Consider the following 18,400-nt stretch of genomic DNA (forward strand, 5'->3'; position numbering starts at 1 on the left):
TCGGATAGCTGAGTGGCCCAGCGGCCTGATCACCAACCCTGGGGCCAAGAGTCCCTGAGCCCACATACCACTCCTAAGGCCCAGCAGCCACCCGACCCTGTGGTCCCAGACAGGCCACCCAATCCCAGCCCCTTGCAAGAAGTAAAAAAGAAAATGTGTTATATCTGACTACTCTCTCCCACAATCCACCCTCTCCTCCATCACTTACACCCCCATCCTTCCTCCTGTCCCCCTTCTCTCTTTTTTACTCTAGATGTTTATACCGCATTGAGTGTATATACTATTTCCAATCTGAGCCACCTCTGATGAGAGTGAAAGTTCCCTCATTCCCCCTCGCCTCCCCCCTTCCATATCATTGCAATAGCTCATTGCAATAAAAAATCTTATTGTACAAAATATCTTAGCCTATTCCACCTCTCCCTTCTCTTATTCCCATTACATTTCCCTTTTAGCCATTGACTCCATTTTTACAATATATTATATCTTCAAATTCAGCTCTCTCCTGTACTTCATCTATAAAATCTCCTTCTACCTGCTCTATTAAATGAGAAGTTTCTTATGAGTATTATCAATATAATTTTTCTATACAGGAATACATGCAGTTCACCATCATTAAGTCTTTCATATTTTATCCTTCTCCTCCGCTCTCTATGTTTCACCTGAGTCCTGTATTTGAAGGTAAAACTTTCTGTTCAGCTCTGGTTGTTTCAGCCGGAACAACTGAAATTCCCCTGGTTCATTGAAAGTCCATCTTTTCCCCTTGAAGAGGATGTTCACTTTTGCTGGGTAGTTGATTCTCAGTTGCATTCCAAGCTCTTTTGCCTTCCAGAATATTATATTCCAGGCCCTACAAGCCCTTAATGTAGTTGCTGCTAAGTCCTGTGTGATCCTGACTCCAGCTCCATGATATTTGAATTGTGTTCTTTTGGCTGCTTGTAATATTTTCTTTTTGTCTTGGGAGTTCTGGAACTTGGCTATAATATTTCTGGGGGTTGTTTATTTTGGATCTTTTTCCAGGGGAGATCAGTGGATTTTCTCAATTTCTATTTTTGCCCTCTGCTTCTAGTATATCTGGACAATTTTCCTGTAGGGATTCTTTAAAAATGAGGTCAAGGCTGTTTTCCTTATCATGACTTTCAGGTATCCCAATAATTTTTTAATTATCTTTCCTGAATTTGTTTTCCAGATCAGTTGTTTTTTTCAGTGAGATATTTCATATTTTCTTCTAATTTTTCATTTTTTTGGTGTTGAAGTATTGTGTCTTGATTTCTTGCTAAGTCACCAGCTTCCTTTAGCTCCATTCTATATATGAAGGATTTGTTTTCCTCCGAGAGTTTTCTTATCTCTTTTTCCATCTGGCCAATTCTACTTTTTAAAGCATTTTTCTCCTTAGTAACTTTTTGAACTGTTTTATCCATTTGACCTAAGCTGGTTTTTAACATGCTATTTTTCTTTAGCATTTTTTTTGGATCTCCTTGACTAAGCTGTTGACTTCTTTTTCACGTTTTTCCTACATCTCTCTCATTTCTTTTCCCAATTTTTCTTCTAGATCCCTTATTGATTTTCAAAATCTTTTTTGAGCTCTATCAAAGCCTGAGCCTAATTTCCTTTTTTCTTGGAGTGTTTAGATGCAGGAGGTTGTACTTTCTCATCTTCAGATTGAGTATTTTGAACCTCCTAGGGATCATAGACAATGTACTTCACAATGGTGTTCCTTTTTTCTCTGTTTCCTCATTTCTCTATCCTGTGCCTGGTTTGGGGTGCTTCCTGAGCTTTTGAGTATTATGGGGACCCCTCCCCCAAGGATCTCAGTGTGTGAAGCTCTGACTTCCATCCTGGTCTGTGAATGACCACAAGTGTACCCCTCTGCCACGGGACTGAGGTGGGGGGGCTGTTCTATGGACAACCTAGACTGTGATCAGGATTTGAATGTGGTCAGAGCCCTAGAGTCCTGTTCCAGTTACAGAGGACAGACCTTTGAAGTCTCTCTCCACTCCCCTGCCTTTGGTGGGCTGAGTACTCTAGGCTCAGTTGCTTAGGGGCTCCTGCTTCCTAGCTCCATGCCTGCTTCTGTTTCCTGGATCTGGGCTGCCATGTGGCCACTGCTGCTGAGCTGACCCATGCTGACTGCTGCAACTGCCCTTAGGGTCTGGGCTTCGTGTGCTCCCTCTGTCAGAGGTCCCTTCTGCTGATCCTCCAATTTGTGCCTGGTGCTTCCCCTGGGTGTAAGTCAGGAGACTTCTCCCAGGTGACCCAGGGCTGTATCTGGGAGGCTGAAGTTTCTTCATTCTGGCAAGGCCTTCCCTATGTCACCATCTTGTCTCTGCTCTGAAGTTTCACACTTTCAATGTATAAATGACACATTGAAAATAATCATTGGGGCGGTAAGGTGGTGCAGTGGATAGAGCACCGGTCCTGGAGTCAGGAGTACCTGAGTTCAAATCTGGCCTTAGACATTTAATAATTACCTAGCTGAGTAGCCTTGGGCAAGCCACTGAACCCCATTGCCTTGCCAAAAAAATAGTTATTAAGGATATTTGAAAAATGATTTGCTATCTGCTTTAGGCAGAGAGAGAGAACTTGGTTATCTGGATTATCAAGTCCCCCATGATTGCAATACTACACATCTGGGCCAGGATTGTGACTTCTTTTCCAAATTATTCATCTATTTTCTCTTTCTGTCCAGGTAATCTTTTTCTAGGAGAGCCTATTAGGAGAGTTACTACTCAGAACAGAAGATACCAGACCTCTGTAAAAATCTCTATTAAAATCTATTATGCTCATCATTCATTGAATTATCTATGAGGTCTGGCTAGATGATCATTTTAGTTCCTTCATTTATTCATCTATATTGATGTTGTACTTCTAGCCTCTCTGTCCTTTTATTCCCGGACCTGGTGCCCTTGCACATAGTTAGCAAATGTTTAATGAATTGAATGGGGTCTTCTGTGATTCTTTCTTTCTTGCATACACTCTCTTTGGGGAATGACGGAATTGATACTAGGTGTTTGGTTCATCATAGGAGAGAATCATAACTTCCTAGAAGAAATCTCTCAATATTAATGTTCCATCTCAATGTCTTTTTGCTAGTATTGAATCCTTATTAGTCATTTTCATTCCAGATTTTCCAGACCATGGATTATCTTCTTTGGAAGTGGAAAGAGTCATAAGATAAGGTTTTCTAAATGCTTTCACAAGAACCTGTGAGGAATAAGATAGGACATAAAAATATGAAGTATTTACTAAGAGGCTGTTTATTATAAGGATAGCTACATAACATTCTCCCCAAAAGCCTAGGGTTTATTCTCTCACAGATATATACAGCATCAGTAGGAAGAGTACTAGTATATATAAAGGTTGCATGTAGCCTAATCAGTTCATACCCCTGGCACTGAAGGATCAGATTGTCCTTTTTTTTTGATGTCCTTATGCTTTTTCTTTCTGGGCAAGGTGTCCCCTCTGGAAAGGTCACTTAAGTGGGCTCTATAGGTCTGCTCTTTTTGGCTGCTTGACTTTATACTTCCTGGGTTCGCTCTTTTCTTCCATAACTAGTCTCTTCTGAATTTTCTCTGATGACTCTTTCCTCTTTGACTCTTCTTGGTACAGCATCTGTACCTACTAGCTACAAATCAACCTGGGTAAAGGAAAAGAGAGAAATTCCCTCTATCCAATCTGTCTCTTGGTAGGAACAATAGGTCCCAGGTGAAGCTCCACTGGATCATTGTTTTGGACCCTGTTTGGTTCAGAGTGAATGTAAACAGCAATTGGTAAGAAACCCTGAGGGTATTCCCTACTCAGATTAATTTTTTTTTTAACTAAGTAAAAGAGGCCATTCCTTGCTTTATTTCTTTCTTAGTTTTAACCACTGAATGAGCACTATCTCAGTCAAACTGAGACCTGTTAAAGACTAACTTAAAAAGATCAGTGTCTCCCATTGTATTCAGGGCCTAAGTCACCCTGATCTGGACCCAGATGATTTCAGAGGAGAAGTTGAGGCTGGTGACTTTGCACAGCTTTTCCACACTTAAATGCAATTCACTTACATGTCCTGGCATCACCTTTCACAACTTGTCTGCGTCTCCCTCTGAATATGCTTTCCACCCTCTTCCATATTTTAAAAAATATTTCATTGAGCTTTCTTTCTCCTTTGCCTTCCTTCTCATCCTCCTTGTCTTCTTAAGCTTACTCCTCCTGTGTATCTGTCCTCCCATATCTTCTCCAAAAAGCTGTATTTTTAAAAAATCAGCTTTACCATTCTGATGGAATCTCAGAATTATTTTAATTTGTTTTCCTCTTATTATTAGTGTGTTTGAGTATTTTTCAGATGGTTTTTGACAGTTTGTATTTCTTCTTTTGAGAACTGCTTGTTTATATCTTTTAATCATATATCTGTTGGGTAATGACTCTTATTTTTATATATTTGAATGAATTCCTTTTATATCTTGCACATCAGTCCTTTATCAGAGAAGTTTTATTCAAAGCAATTAACTATTTCCTGTCTTATTTCATTTGTATTGATTTTGTTTGTGGGAAAACATTTTAATTTTATCCAAAAAACTGTCCACTTTACTCTCCTTTGAGTATTTCCAGCTTTTGTTTAATCCTCCGCATTAATAATTGATGAATAGTAGCTGTGTGAATAGAGAAAAGGGGACATATATAAGAAATGTTGTGAAGGAATAAATAGTAAGGTTTGTTGACAGATTAGAGATAGAATGAATGAGAGTGGGGCAACTAGGTGGTATAGTGGATAGAGCTTTGGGCCTCAAGTCAGGAAGACTGAAGTCAAGACTAACATCAAACACTTATAAAATTTGTGACTCTGGGCAAGTCTCCTACTTGCCTCAGTTTTTCTATCTGTAAAATGATCTGAGGAAGGAAAGGCAAACTGCTCTAGTATCTTTGCCAAGAAAACCCCAAATGGGATCATGAAGAGTTGGAAACTACTGGAAACAACTGAAGACAAATGAGAGGGAGGATTCAAGATTTGTATTATAGCAAGGTTTTGGGTGATTGGAATCATGATAGTACTCTAGATAGAGTTGGGAAAGCATAAAAAAGGGAAGGATTTAAGGAGAAGATAGTGAATTCAGTTTTGGACATGTTTGCCTCCTGGAGGCTTTCCTGGAGATGCCTCCAGGAAGTACAGTTTGAAATGACCACATGGCAGTGATTATACAAAAACATGAAAGGGCATATAAAGAAAGCATCTCCAACCTCAACCTTCAGGCACACTCTCTCACAAATCTGTACTATGTCAATGGAAAAAGTGAACACCCATGGAATTCAGGGATAGGTAGGCATACATATAGGGAACTTATATGGCCAAAGTGTATGTGAAGAGGGGCAATTCATGTCTCTCATCTCCCATATACAATAAGTTGCCAACACCTGTAGAATTTACCTTTGTAATATCTCTCAAATATGTTCCTTTCTTTCCTCTGACATTCTTGCCACCCAAGTATAGGCTTTCATCTTCTGAACTATTGCAGCAATCTACTGGTTGGCTGCCTGCCTCTAGTCTCTTCTTGCTCCACTCCATCCTCCTCTCACCCATCAAAGTGATTTTCTTAAAGCACAGATCTAATTATATTTCCTCCTCTCCCCCACTCCACAAATTTCATTGACTTCCCTTCAACAAAATTCTCTGTTTAATGTTCAAAACTCAGTAAAACCCATCCCCACCTTTCCAGCATACTCACCTCTTCCTCCTTCCCCCAAAAAAGCAAAAACTAAATCATTTCCCCACATACTTTGTGATACAATGACCCAAGTCTCCTAACTCTAGAACTCCAAGCTATCCCCCACGCTTCTTCCTCTTCATCTTGAAGTACAATATCAATATTTGTGTAATCCCTGTATAGAAGGGGTCCTTGACACCTTTCTGGGTCTGGAGAAACTCCTCAGAAATATAACTTTGGCTAGGTGCCTTTGGGTCTGAGAATAATCTGACAGGACCCAAATGCTTGACTCTGGGGGGTCATGAGATATACCATAAATTTGACTGAGATACACAAAGAGCTCTTGTTAACCTAATCATTATACTGTATCTGTAAAATTCCTGCTTTCTCCCAAGACTGCCTCCTCTTCCCCCAGATGTACCTGGAACCATAAGATAGTAAATTCCACTCGCCTTGAACCTGTGGGAAGCCTGTGAATATGTGACTCCCTCTGTCTCGAGAAACATGTTAAAACATAAAGATCTATACTAGGCCATATGTTTGCATGTGTTTGTAATAGTCTGACAAGGAAATCTATCTAACTGCTGTCTCTGCTTCTGTATCCTGCTTGCTCACAATCCACCCCTCCCAATACTATAAAAACCTTGTTCTCTGAACGCTATGTGTTTTGAGGAGGTATCCCCACATAGTCATTGGCAATAAAATGTACTCCCCAAAATTCATAGCTTGGTCTCCATCTTGCTTCTTTGGGTTCAGCAATCTCTGCCTTTGAGTCCCAGCTAAAATCTCAAGTCATTCAGGGGGAAGATTGCTTAGAAGTTAGAAAAATTGAATTTGAGTCCTACCTTGGGTGGGTCAGACAGTTCCTTACTCTGGGTCTCACTTTCCTCGCCCATTAGATGAAATCATTCCCATTAGAGAAAACTTCCCAATCCCTCTTAATTCTGGTGCCTTTTTTTCTGTTGATTCTCTGTTGTCTCCCCATTAAATTGTAAGCTCCTCAAGAGCAGGGATTGTCTTTCACTTTTCTTGGTATCTTCAGCTCTTAACAGAGTAGGCTCTTAATAAATGTTTAATGGCCAACAATGATGTTGATGCTGCAGAACTGCTAAAGCCCTTCCATATTGTTCCTGCTGACCTTAATCTCAATTTCTCATAAATACTATTTGATTATAGACATCTTTGCCTCCAGCTTCTGAAATCCTGATTTGGGAGTGACTCTACAATTCCAATTCCGGTCTACCTGCTTCTCCCCATCATGCTTGGCTTGACATGAAGATCTGATGTCTCAGATCCTTACTGGTGGTATAACCCTGTATAGTTCACTTCTGTAGAAGTCAGTTTCTTCATCTGTAAAAAAGAGGGGATTGAACTCAATGACTTCCCAGGTCCTTTTCAATTCCAAATCTCAAATGCTAGTACTCCAAGAGTACTGTGTTCAGTTTTATGAAGAACTCTGATATATTAGAGAGCATCCAAGGGATGGTGAAAATTCTTAAATTCATATTATATGAGTAGTAATTGATGAAGCTGGTGATATTTAGTTGGGAGAAGAGAAGGCTCAAACCTAGCCCTTATCATAGGGCATGAGAACCAGGTTCAAAGACTGGAAGGGCCATCACAGGAAAGAGGATTTGGGCTCTGTAAGACCCAATGGGGCAGGGGACAGTGGTGAAGTGGGATGGGAGGATGGGAAGAAAAGATGTGCTAATTGTGCACCGACTGTGTCAGGCACTTTGTTGTCTCAACAGCCCTAGAAAGTAGGGGCTATTCCTATTCCTATTGCAGAGATGAACAAAGAGAGATAGGAATAGGTTTAAATGAGTCATATAGCTATTAAGTGTCTGAGGCCATATTTGAACTCAAGTTATTTTGACTCCTTCAGGCATCATAAGATCATAGAATATTAGATTTAGAATTGGAGGGAACCTTAGAAGTCATTTTAGTCCTGCCTGTTCATTTTACAGATGAGAAAACTGAGTCGTGGCTGAGATCCCAGGAGTAGTAAGTACGAGTCAAGACTCAAACGTAGGTCCTCAGACTCCATATTCAGCATTCTTTCCTACCACTTCTTCCTCAATTTGCTGTATTTCATCCTTGTGCACTTTTGATTCTCTGGTCCATGATATTCACTTTTCCATCTCTATGTATACCTTTGTTCAAGCTGTCCCTCATACTTAGAATTAACTCCTTCCTCACCTTCCTCTCTTAGGAGTCATATCAAGGCTTAGTTTCAATGCCACCTCTTAAATAAGGCATAACCTGATCCTACTGGATGCTGGTTTCTCTTATCACTCTCTTACTAGATGTGTGATCTAAGCATCTGCCCAGACTTGACATATTTTTCTACAGATATCTGAGGCCATGGACTTTATTATTGCTAGGTGGTTGAAAGATGAATGATGGCAGTGGCCAGGGTTGGAGAAAATTGACTGAGGGATGGTTGAAGGTCATTTTCCACATTTTTGAGGCATTTTATTTCAGTTCTATTAATGGGCAGTACTTAGGGTTGGGGATCTTTGTGGGGTGTCAATTCTTATAGGTTGGAATGAGAAGAAAGTACCTGGACTGGAGCGGGAAGGGGGAAGAGTGAAGATGGTCTGTGATGAAGGCCAGGGTCTAGCTGTGGGTTTGTTCAGTTGCCTTACATTGTGGGTTGGTCAGTGCCTGGGGATTTAGGTTGGTCATGGTCAATTTCTGGGGTTGAGAAGTGGCTGGTTGAAGCATTCATGGTTGAGAAATATTTAGGACATGTGCCCAGCACTTGGACAGTATCTTTGTCTAGGACTGGTGCCCTTGTGGGAAGTGGTCCTAGGCAGTGTCTATGTTTGGGGAATGTGTCTGTTGTCTGTGATAATGAATAATAATAATAATATTAACAGTAATAATAATTTCTCATTTATCTGTATCTTCTATGTGTTGTCTTTCTCCATTAGAATATAAGCTCTTGAGGTCAGGGTCTTTCATTTAACTGGTATTTATAACTCCAGTTCTTAGCATAGTGTTTGATCCTTACTAAATGTTTGTTGTCTGTCATCTTCAAACAGATAAGTATCACAGGGCTAAGTCTGTAGTCAGGAAGATCTGAATTCAAAAGTAGCCTCTTTCTGTTTGCCTCAGTTTCCTTGGCTGTTAAACAGCACTTCCCTTCCTCACAGAGTTATTATGAGGATCAAATGACGTAATTTTTGTAAATGAGGAATATCTGACATATAGTGGTTGCTACATATTTTCTTTCCCTCCTTAAGGGTTTTGTTTTTGCAAGGCAATGGAGTTAAGGGACTTGTCCAAAGTCACACAACAAGGTAATTATTAAATGTCTGAGGCAGGATTTTAACTCAGGCTCTCCTGATTCCAGGGCTGGTACTCCATCCACTGTGTCATCTAGCTGCCCCTCCTTAAGGTTTTAAAAGTGCCCTACATACATCTTCTCATTTAAATGTCCTGGCAACATAGCTGGGGCACTAAGTGTTCTTTTATAGATGAGAAAATTTCAGCTCAGAGAAGTGAGTGATTTATCCAGGGTCACACAGTAAGTGTCTGAGGTGGGATCCAAACCTAGGTCATCTGGACTTCGGGTCTTGTACTTGATCCACTATGCCAGGTGGGGTCAGTGCCAGTGGTTGGAGAGTGATGCAGTGCTTGGAATTGGGGTGTGGTTGGGAGAAGTGTCTAGGGTTGGGGAGTGTCTGGGGATAATGCCCAGTCCTGGGGAGTGGTCAGGGACAGTCCCCAGGATTGGAGGGGAGAGTGCAGAGACAGGGGTTGGGGATAACTGGGGACACTGTCTGGGGTTGAGGTTAGGGGCAGTCCTCTGAATTGGGATAGAGTTGTAGGCAGTGCCCATTATTAAGGAGAGGCTGTGATAGTCCTGAAGGCCTTTGGGCTGGGTGTGAATAATACTTAGGGTTAAGGGCTAATAGGAGACAGGGCAGGGGTTTGGGAAGGTTAGAGGGAGTTCCTAGACATGGAAAAGTCAGGGAAAATGTCTGGATTTCAGTGAAGAGAGGAAGTCCTTGGGATTCAGCACTAGGGGGGAGGGCTTGATGTGGAAGTTGCTTGGAGACAGTATTCAGATTTGGGGGATGGTCAGGGAAATTCCAGGGCTGGAGATGGCTAGGGGAAGTGTTTGTCATGGACAGGGTTTGTCTGGGGGGACAGTAACTAGGATTTGGGAAGAGGAGGGGTAATTGGCAATGGGGCCTAGATTTAGGGATTAGTTGGGTTCTGTTCTGAGCTTGGGAGGTGGCCAACATTAGTGCCTAATATTGGTCAGTGATAGCAGGCTATTCCTGAAATTTCCTGATAATGGAAAGGGGGTCCTAAAGTTGGAAGACTGATAGGCAAGGCCAGCATACAGGGGTTAAGGAAAAGTGACTATAGTTGGAGGTTGACTAGGGACAGTGGGGAGTGGTCTGGGTAGTGTCTGACTTGGGAGGGATGGAACAAGTATTTGAATGGTTGTTACATGGAAGAAGGATTAGACAATGTTCTTCTTGAACCCAGAGGGCAGTGCCAGGAGCAAGGGATGGCTGTTTCAAGAGAGGCAAATTTAGGCTTGAGGTAAGGAAAAACTTCCTCCTAATCATAAGAGTGAGCCAAAAATGGAACAGGCTGCTTCTGAAAGTAGTAGCTTCTTCCCACTTCAGCATAAACTGAAGGACTGCTTGTGGAGTCAGGAAGACTGACTTCAAACTCTGCCTTAGATATTTACTGGCTAAGGGACTGACCCTCTCAACTTCAGTTATCTCATCTGTGAAATGGGAATCATAATATCTCTTATCTTAAAGGATAATTGTAAGAATCAAAGGGGATGATGTTGGTCAAATACTTTGCAAGCCTAAACTGCTTTTAAACACTAGAGATGATGATAGTGTTGTAGCTTAATAATAATAACAATTATTGTTATATTGACAGTTGGCATATAAATCAACCTTTATGTTTTCTATGCTTTCATATAGTATCTCACAAAAACTCAAGAAAGAAGGTACTATTATCATGCCCTATCATCATCATCATCATCATCATCATCATCATCATCATCATCATCATCATCACCTTGATAGAAGAACTGAGGCAGAGAGGTTAGAGGACTTGTCCAGGATCATACAACTAGTGTCTGAGGCAAGATTTCAAATCAAGTTTTTCTGACTCTAAGTCAGGCACTCCACATTATTCAAATATGGGTTGGCTTTCAGCCCCTCTGTCTTTTCCAACTCTGAAACTCTGTGACCCTGTCAGGATTGGAGTTGAAGGATAGTTGGAGGCTAGTGGCAGTGTTCATGCTGTGAGTTGAGTGCAATGTCTATGCTGGGGGGCAGTGGCAGTGTTCTTACTGGGGACCTGTGACTGTATCTGTGTTGGAGAGTGATGGCAATGTCCGTGTTTGGGAGTGGGGCATGAATGTGTCCATACCAGGGGGGAATGGCAGTGTCCATGCTTGGGGGCAGTGGAATGTACTTGCTAGGGTGCAATGACAGTTTTCTTGATGGAGGGTGCTGGCAGTGTCCTTGCTGGGGAGTAATGGCAGTGTCCTTGCTGGGAGGATAGTCTAGAGCAATGTTTTAAGTTTAGGAAGCAGGAGGGGGAAGTGCCTAGGACTGGTGATGGCAAGGGGCAGGGCACAAGAGAGAGGTTTCAGAAGTTGTGTCTGGAGTTGGTGGGTAGCTGGTTCTCTGGGAGTCAGCAGCCTGAATGTTGGTGTTTGAGGGAGGGGGTGCTCCTGGGACCACAGCCCAGTTGGATGGACTCTCTTTTCTTGATGGCATAGAGCCGGGAGTAGCTTTATGAAGTGTTCTGGCAAAGGGGCCCATCATTTAGAAAGCACTTGCAGCTGACTTCTGGTCCAAGTTCCACCCCCTCCTTTTCTCCGAGTTGCAAGAAGAAGAGGGAAGTCCAACTCTGCTGCTCCAGGGAATAGTGTTTGCTTATGATTCCTCCTATCTCATTGCTCTGCCCCCATTCCTTAGGTTAGTAGACTCAGTTTTGGGAATATTCTTCTGGAAATATTATGCCTTTTTCTCTATTCTCTAGGCCCCACTACCAGCCTTTCCTTAGCCTCTGTCCCTCCAGCTCTTTCCACTTCCATTTCCTCAGCACCCTCATTTTCCATTTCCTCCATCCCCCATCCTCTGATTTCCAACCTCTACAATCCCTTGTCTTTCCTTCCTCAGTCCTTTCTCCCAAATTTCAGAATAGAAAATGCAATAGAACCAACTTTAGGAAGGTTTCTTCATTTCCCCAGAGGGTACCCCTCATCTCCCCAAGGCCAGGAATCTCAGCCCCCTCCCACTCCCCCCCACACACAGTTAGGCCTCAGGCATCTGGCCCCCTCCCTGGTCCCTCCCTCTCTCTCTGGTCTGGCTGCCTCCCTCCCCGGAATGTGCTCTTTGGCCCCCGACGGTGTCTGCACCTCCTGGCCTGGAAAAGAGATCACGGCGCCACCAAGGAGGCCTGTTAAACCCATCCCTCTCCCAAGGCCAGTAGTTCTGGGGTGGTTGACAGACTTCTCCACTCCTTTATCAACCCCTTACCATGGCCCCTTGGGAAAACCAGGGAGACCAGGTCCAAGGCAAGGAGATACCCTGCCAGGGCACCTTCAGGGGCTTCTGAAATAATTGTCTACATTTTAAACAGAGGTGGATATTTTATTGTGCTTTCAAAATACTGTAGCTTTTACATTTAAATTCCAGCAAAGACCCTTTCACTGGGGCATCATTCATAAATTCATTCTTTTTTTTGAGGATAAGGTATTCTCTCACCCCTTTGGAAAGAAGAGTGAAAGAATTGAAGTGGGTAAAGTCCTTTACAAATATCTCATTTGATCCTCATAGTAAGACTGGAAAGTAGATGCTATTTCAATTTTGCAGTTAAGGAAACTGAGGCAGATAGAGGTTGAGTGAATCAGAATCGCACAGCATCAAAGGCAGGATTTGAATTCAGATCTTTCTGACTCCAACCCCCCTGCTCTATTCCCTGCATGCCGAGAATTAGAATAAGTGATAGGTAATAGGTTTCAGAGTCAGGATTTTAAGTCAGATCCATCTGACTCCAAATCCATTTCTTTCTTTAAAAAAAATGACTTATTTAAGGTAATGAGGTTAAGTGGCTTGCCCAGAGTCACACAGCTGGCAATTATTAAGTATCTGAGGCTGGATTTGAACTGAGGTCCTTCTGAGTCCAGGGCTGGTGCTCTCTATCCACTGTGCCACCTAGCCACCCCCATCCATTTTTCTTTGTATTTTGCCATATTGCTCAGTTTCTTCTTCTATAAAATGGGGATAATAATACCTGTAGTGACTGTCTCATAGGGTTGGGGTGAGACAAATGAAATCATGTTTGTAAAGTACTTTGCAAGTACCATATAGAAATCAGATATTGTTATGAGTATAATTATTATAGCTATTGCTCTTGATTCTTTCTGAATCCAGTCAATCCTAATAGTTTGATACAGTAGAAAGTCTCCTGGACTTGAAGTCAGAACTTGTGACTTCCAATCTAGTGTGACCTTGAGTAAGGCATTTCTTTTCTCAGTTTCCCCATCTCTAAAATAGGGAGGTTGGTTTAGAACAGGGATGGAAAACCTCCAACCTATAAGCTGTATTGATCTGATGTTGTCAAGGCAACTGCAAGTGGGACTTGAAATTCAATAAATCTAGATACTTTTTAAGGGTGAATTAATTCAATATTTGACCATATATAGCCTGAGAATGATCTTATAAATATCCAAATGACCCTTGGCAGAAAAAGGTTCCCTACCCTGTATCTAGAGGATTTCTAAATCCTACTCTGAATGTGAAATCTCTAATTGATCTTGTCCTGCTTTGCCCCTTTCTTACAAATGTATCTAGACATGATTCCTCAGCCTTGGATCTTGGGTTGAGTAAGTAACCATGCTTAAGAAATGTTTGCTAAATGGAACTAGGTTTAGAGATCTAGTCTTCCCAGTTTCTGGTTGGTTATGGACTCCTCTTCTGGACAAAGCTCAACTCTACCACCCATAACGTGCTCCCTCTACCCTGACTGTCCCTATTGGCTTGTAAGTTTGAGTCCAGACACCAGCCAACTCTGAAGGAGGATGAGAAAGACAAGGAGAGACAGGCACAACTGAGAAATGATGGAATGATGAATGTCTCTTGGTGGGGGATTAAGTAAGACAGGATATATGGAGTCCATTCATTTTCATTCCAAAGGGCCTTGAATGCTAGGAGAGAGAAGGAACATGCTGAGTGGGAATAATGGGCATGGGCCCATTAGAAGATCTGAGTTTTAATTCTACCTTCCTTACTAATAGGTAAGAGTCTATGGTCCACTCAGTGTTTTCTTTTTCTTTTCTTTTTTAAAAAAAAATTTTATTTAAGGCAAAGGGGTTAAGTAACTTGCCTAAGGTTACACTGCTAGGCGATTTTTTATTTAGGTTTTTGCAAGGCAATGGGGTTAAGTGACTTGCCCAAGGCCACACAGCTAGGTAATTATTAAGTGTCTGAGACCAGATTTGAACTTTGGTCCTCCTGACTCCAAGGCTGGTGCTCTATTCACTGAGCCACAAGCTGTCCCCTCACCAAGTCACTTAGTTGTCCCTTCAGTGTTCTTTTTTTTTCCAACCTCAGGTTGCTCATCTGTAAAATGGACATTATGATGTCTGTCCTGTCTACCTCATGGAGGTGATGTAATGAGAATGACATGAGATAATACATGCAAACCATAAAGTGATATAAAAATGTGAGTTACCATCATCAAGATTTTTTTTTTTTAGGTTTCTTTTTTCTTGCAAGGCACTGGGGTTAAGTGGCTTGCCCAAGGCCACACAACTAGGCAATTATTAAGTGTCTGAGGCTGGATTTGAACTCAGGTACTCCTGACTCTAGGGCTGGTGGTCTATCCACTGCGCCACCTGGCCGCCCCTAAGATTATTTTTAAGAACAATAATAATTGATAGTACTTGAAGGTTTGCAAAACACTATGTGCATCATCTTTTTTTGAGACTCAGAAAGAATTCTGCAAAGTAAGGATTATAGATGTAGATCTATGTCTTCCTCTTATAGGTAAGGAAGTTGAAACAAGAAAGGTAAAGTTGACTATGGAACCTAGACTTTCCCCTGCAGAAAACGGGGAGCCAGGGAAAGTGTCTGATCGGGGAAAGGTTTGTAAGCAGAATGGGACTTTGGGAAGATGACTCTGATAGCCCATATATCAGGGGCTAAATTTGGAGAAACTAAAGAATATTGTCGGGATCATTCTTTAGACATTGTCCCAAAGGCTAATAGAAGCCTTTAGGGTAATGAAGTTACTGTTCCCTGTACTTTCTGGACTGCTAGGCTTGTCTGGACTGTTTCTCTAGGGATGTAGATGTCTCAGTTCCTGGCTAGGTTTGGGGGTTGAGAAAAACCAAGAGATGAGCAGAAAAAAGAATTGGAGGAATCTTCAGGGGAGGGCTTCCTGAGCTGTTTTTTGGCCAACCTAAGGGCTACTCCATTGACCTGGGAAATCTATTTGTTTCTCTTCCTAGAACACTCCTCCTACCATCACAGAACTCCAGTCTCTTTCCTTTCCATCTCTTTTGCACAAAATGGCCACAGTCATTTTCTCAGTGCTATCTCTGAGCTTAAGAACACTTGAATCTCTGTTCTCCTAGCATGGACTACAAAACTTTGTCCCTAACAAGTCCTTTATACATGTTTTCTGAATTTATTGTTGAATTCTTGACCCTCCATTTTTCCTTACTTAGGGCCTTGCTTCATGGATCATTCCCTGTCTACCTCATGATAGGGCTCCTACCAGAGCAGGTCACCCTGAGAAGACCCCACAGTCTGGGCCTTCTTCTCCCCTTTTTCAGGGCTTTGGGTCCCCCCCCTCCATGTCTCCTCATCCAGTTTTGACTTTGTATGTGTTGGGGAAGTAGGGGAAAACATATGGGAGAAGAGGGAAAATGGTGGGAGCTACAGGTTTGGGGATAAGAGTATGTAGCAGGAGTGAGGAAGAGGGGGCCTCAATTTTCTCTTTCAGGGAAAAATCCTGGAAACTAGGTCGCTGAGTCAGGGCCCTGAACTGGGGTGGGGGGAGGGTCTTGGATGCTGATGTGGCTGGACAGGCACACTGGAAAAGGGGGTAGGAGGCTGTTTGAAGGACAGGGAAGGAGGGAGCGCCCACTCGAAAACCTCAGGTATGTCCTACTGGCTTGGCCAGGGTGGGGGTGGAAGCTATGAGTCTTATTAGGCTCCAGATGTAACCCCCTCTGCCAACTTCCCCCTCCTAGTTTCCCCCTCTGGGACCCCAGCAACCTATGGGGCCTTTAGCCCTTCCAGATTCTCTTGCCCTCAGGCCCAACCCAAGGCCTCTGGTACCACGTGGTCCTAGCCTCTCCACCCAGGTTCCAGTTCTGCTCCCCTCCCCCACCTTCTTTTTTCCACCCAACCCCTCTAGCTGTTCCAGGCCTTAGGCCCTAGCACTTTCTGGATCCATCTTCTTTAGTCTCATTCCTCAGGCCTTAGCTCCCTCCTCCCCAGGTCATAACTGTCCTTGGGTTCAGCCCTTTTTGGACCTGGAGCCTCCAGTTTTCTAGGTCCCTTTCCTATCCCCTCAAGCTCCTTGGCTCCCCCCCCCCCCCCCCCCCCCCCCGTGCCTCCTCTCCCCAAGCTCCAACTCTCTCACAGATCTAGTCTTAACTCCTCTTCCCCATCTCCCTTCCATTCTCTCCAAGTTCTAAACTCTTTGCCAGAGTGCCTTCTAACCCCAGGTTCTCCAGCCCCATAAGGCTCCAGCGTGTTTAGGGGACCACGGATAGGACTAATCTGCAAATAAATTTGGGGAGCTGATGGAGTTTGTCAGTAAATCTCTTATGTTATGGGCATACAAAAAAAAGGCCCAAGAAGACACATGCTAAACTAAAGGGGGAGATAATATGCAAATAAATCTTTACAAACAAGATATAAATACAAGATAAATAGATAACTATCATAGGGAGGCACCGGGATTAAAGGGCATCAATAAAGGTTTCCAGTAAATCAATGGAAAGGTGGGATTTTTAAGAGGTCATTGGAAGAAACCAGGTGATGGAGAAGAGAAGGGGACAGTGTCTTGTGGAAGTTCCCTGGGGCAAGGTCTCATTATCTCCTGTCTGGACTTTGGTAGTTGCTGGTAACTCTGCCTACCACAAGACTCTCTCCACTCCAACCCATCCTTCTCTCAACTTCTCTATGTGGGGTTCAAAGCCTTTAGAACTTGGATCCTTCATTCCTTTCTATTCTGTATCTCCCCTAATTCCTAGGTGATCTTTAATCCAGGGACCCAGGTCCATGAAAACCCCAGTTCCTGACTGGGTATTTTTTCCTGACTGTTTTCCAGGGACCAGGGCCAGCACCCAATTTTATGGGGACTGGGGTAAAGTGCTAATAGTCTCTCTCCTTCCTCATCTCATCCTCTGGGCTTCCCTGACTTCCTTTAAATTCCATCCTCTATACTATAGAGTCTATAGGAAGCCTTTTTCAGTCCCCCTTAATTGTATTGTTTTCCCTCTGTTGATTATTTCTGTCTATAGCTTATTTGTACATAGTTATTTGCATATTGTCCCTCATTAGACTATAAGCTCCTTGAAGACAAGGACTATCCTGTACCATTTCTAACTCCAGTACTTAGTATAGTCTTATTTTTTTATCTATTATTCTCCTTTTTAAAGAGATCTCTAGTCCTGAAACATCTTTGACCATTTAGTCCCTCAGCTGGCCGGGGTCAGGCAATAGGCATCACGAACAATACCAATATGGCACTCATGTATCAATTATGGAAATATGGGCTAGGAAGTCCTTGCTAGAGGGATCTTAAGGATACCTGTATTTCAAAGATAGTATGAGAACTAAGGTTTGGGGTCCCTAGGAGAAGCTATCTTTCACCTCTTGCAGTGTAGTTGAAGTGATAATGGGAGAGAGTCAGGAGATCAGCTCCAGATAACAAGAAAATAGTCAGAGGGGTCTTCCAGAGACAATAACCCAAGCACTGGATTTTTAGGGATAGGTAGGGCCTCCTTTTGAGCAGGGCTTTGCCTACCTATTTCCTTGGAAGTTACTAAGGAGAGTGTTTTCTGTACCACATCAATTGGGATTTGTCTTCTTATTGGCCCTTAGCTTATGATTTGATCCTAGAAAAGAATATAAGACTTTGGTAAGAGAGAGAAATTGGGACCTAGAGGGCAGATCTCTGGATCTGCATTTGAATTTCAATATATTATGGGACCATGTTTTTCCTACTGGAATCCCCCTTATTTCCCCATTCATTGCCTGGGAGAGGAAGTTGGGAATTCTGGGATATCTAAAGCCTTGCCAGGTGATTTTACTTTCTTTGAGATCCCCAGGACCTAACTTTCCAATGACAAACCAGAATCACTATCTCAGCACTTTTTCTCCAGTCCCCATAAAGTTGGGTGCTGGCCCTGGTCCCCTGTACTTAGAGCTTCAGTGGAGGACTCGTAAAGATGACTAAAGATGCTAAGTCAGCCTTGATGAGGCCTTTGAGGGTAACTCTGTTACCAGGCTAGCCAACCTAGTGGAAGATGACTGGGTGGGGAGCCAATGGTGGTTTCTTAGCACGATGTATACACATGCAAGGATAGAAATATATAGCATATGTGGACGTGCAAATGTGTGCACAAAGATGTATAAATCCAAGATAAATGACTTAAGACCCATAGACCCAGTGTGTTCTCATTCACCAATGTGAAGCTCTGA

This window comes from Macrotis lagotis, chromosome X (genome assembly GCF_037893015.1).
Source record: "Macrotis lagotis isolate mMagLag1 chromosome X, bilby.v1.9.chrom.fasta, whole genome shotgun sequence".
Classification (NCBI taxonomy): Eukaryota; Metazoa; Chordata; class Mammalia; order Peramelemorphia; family Peramelidae; genus Macrotis; species Macrotis lagotis.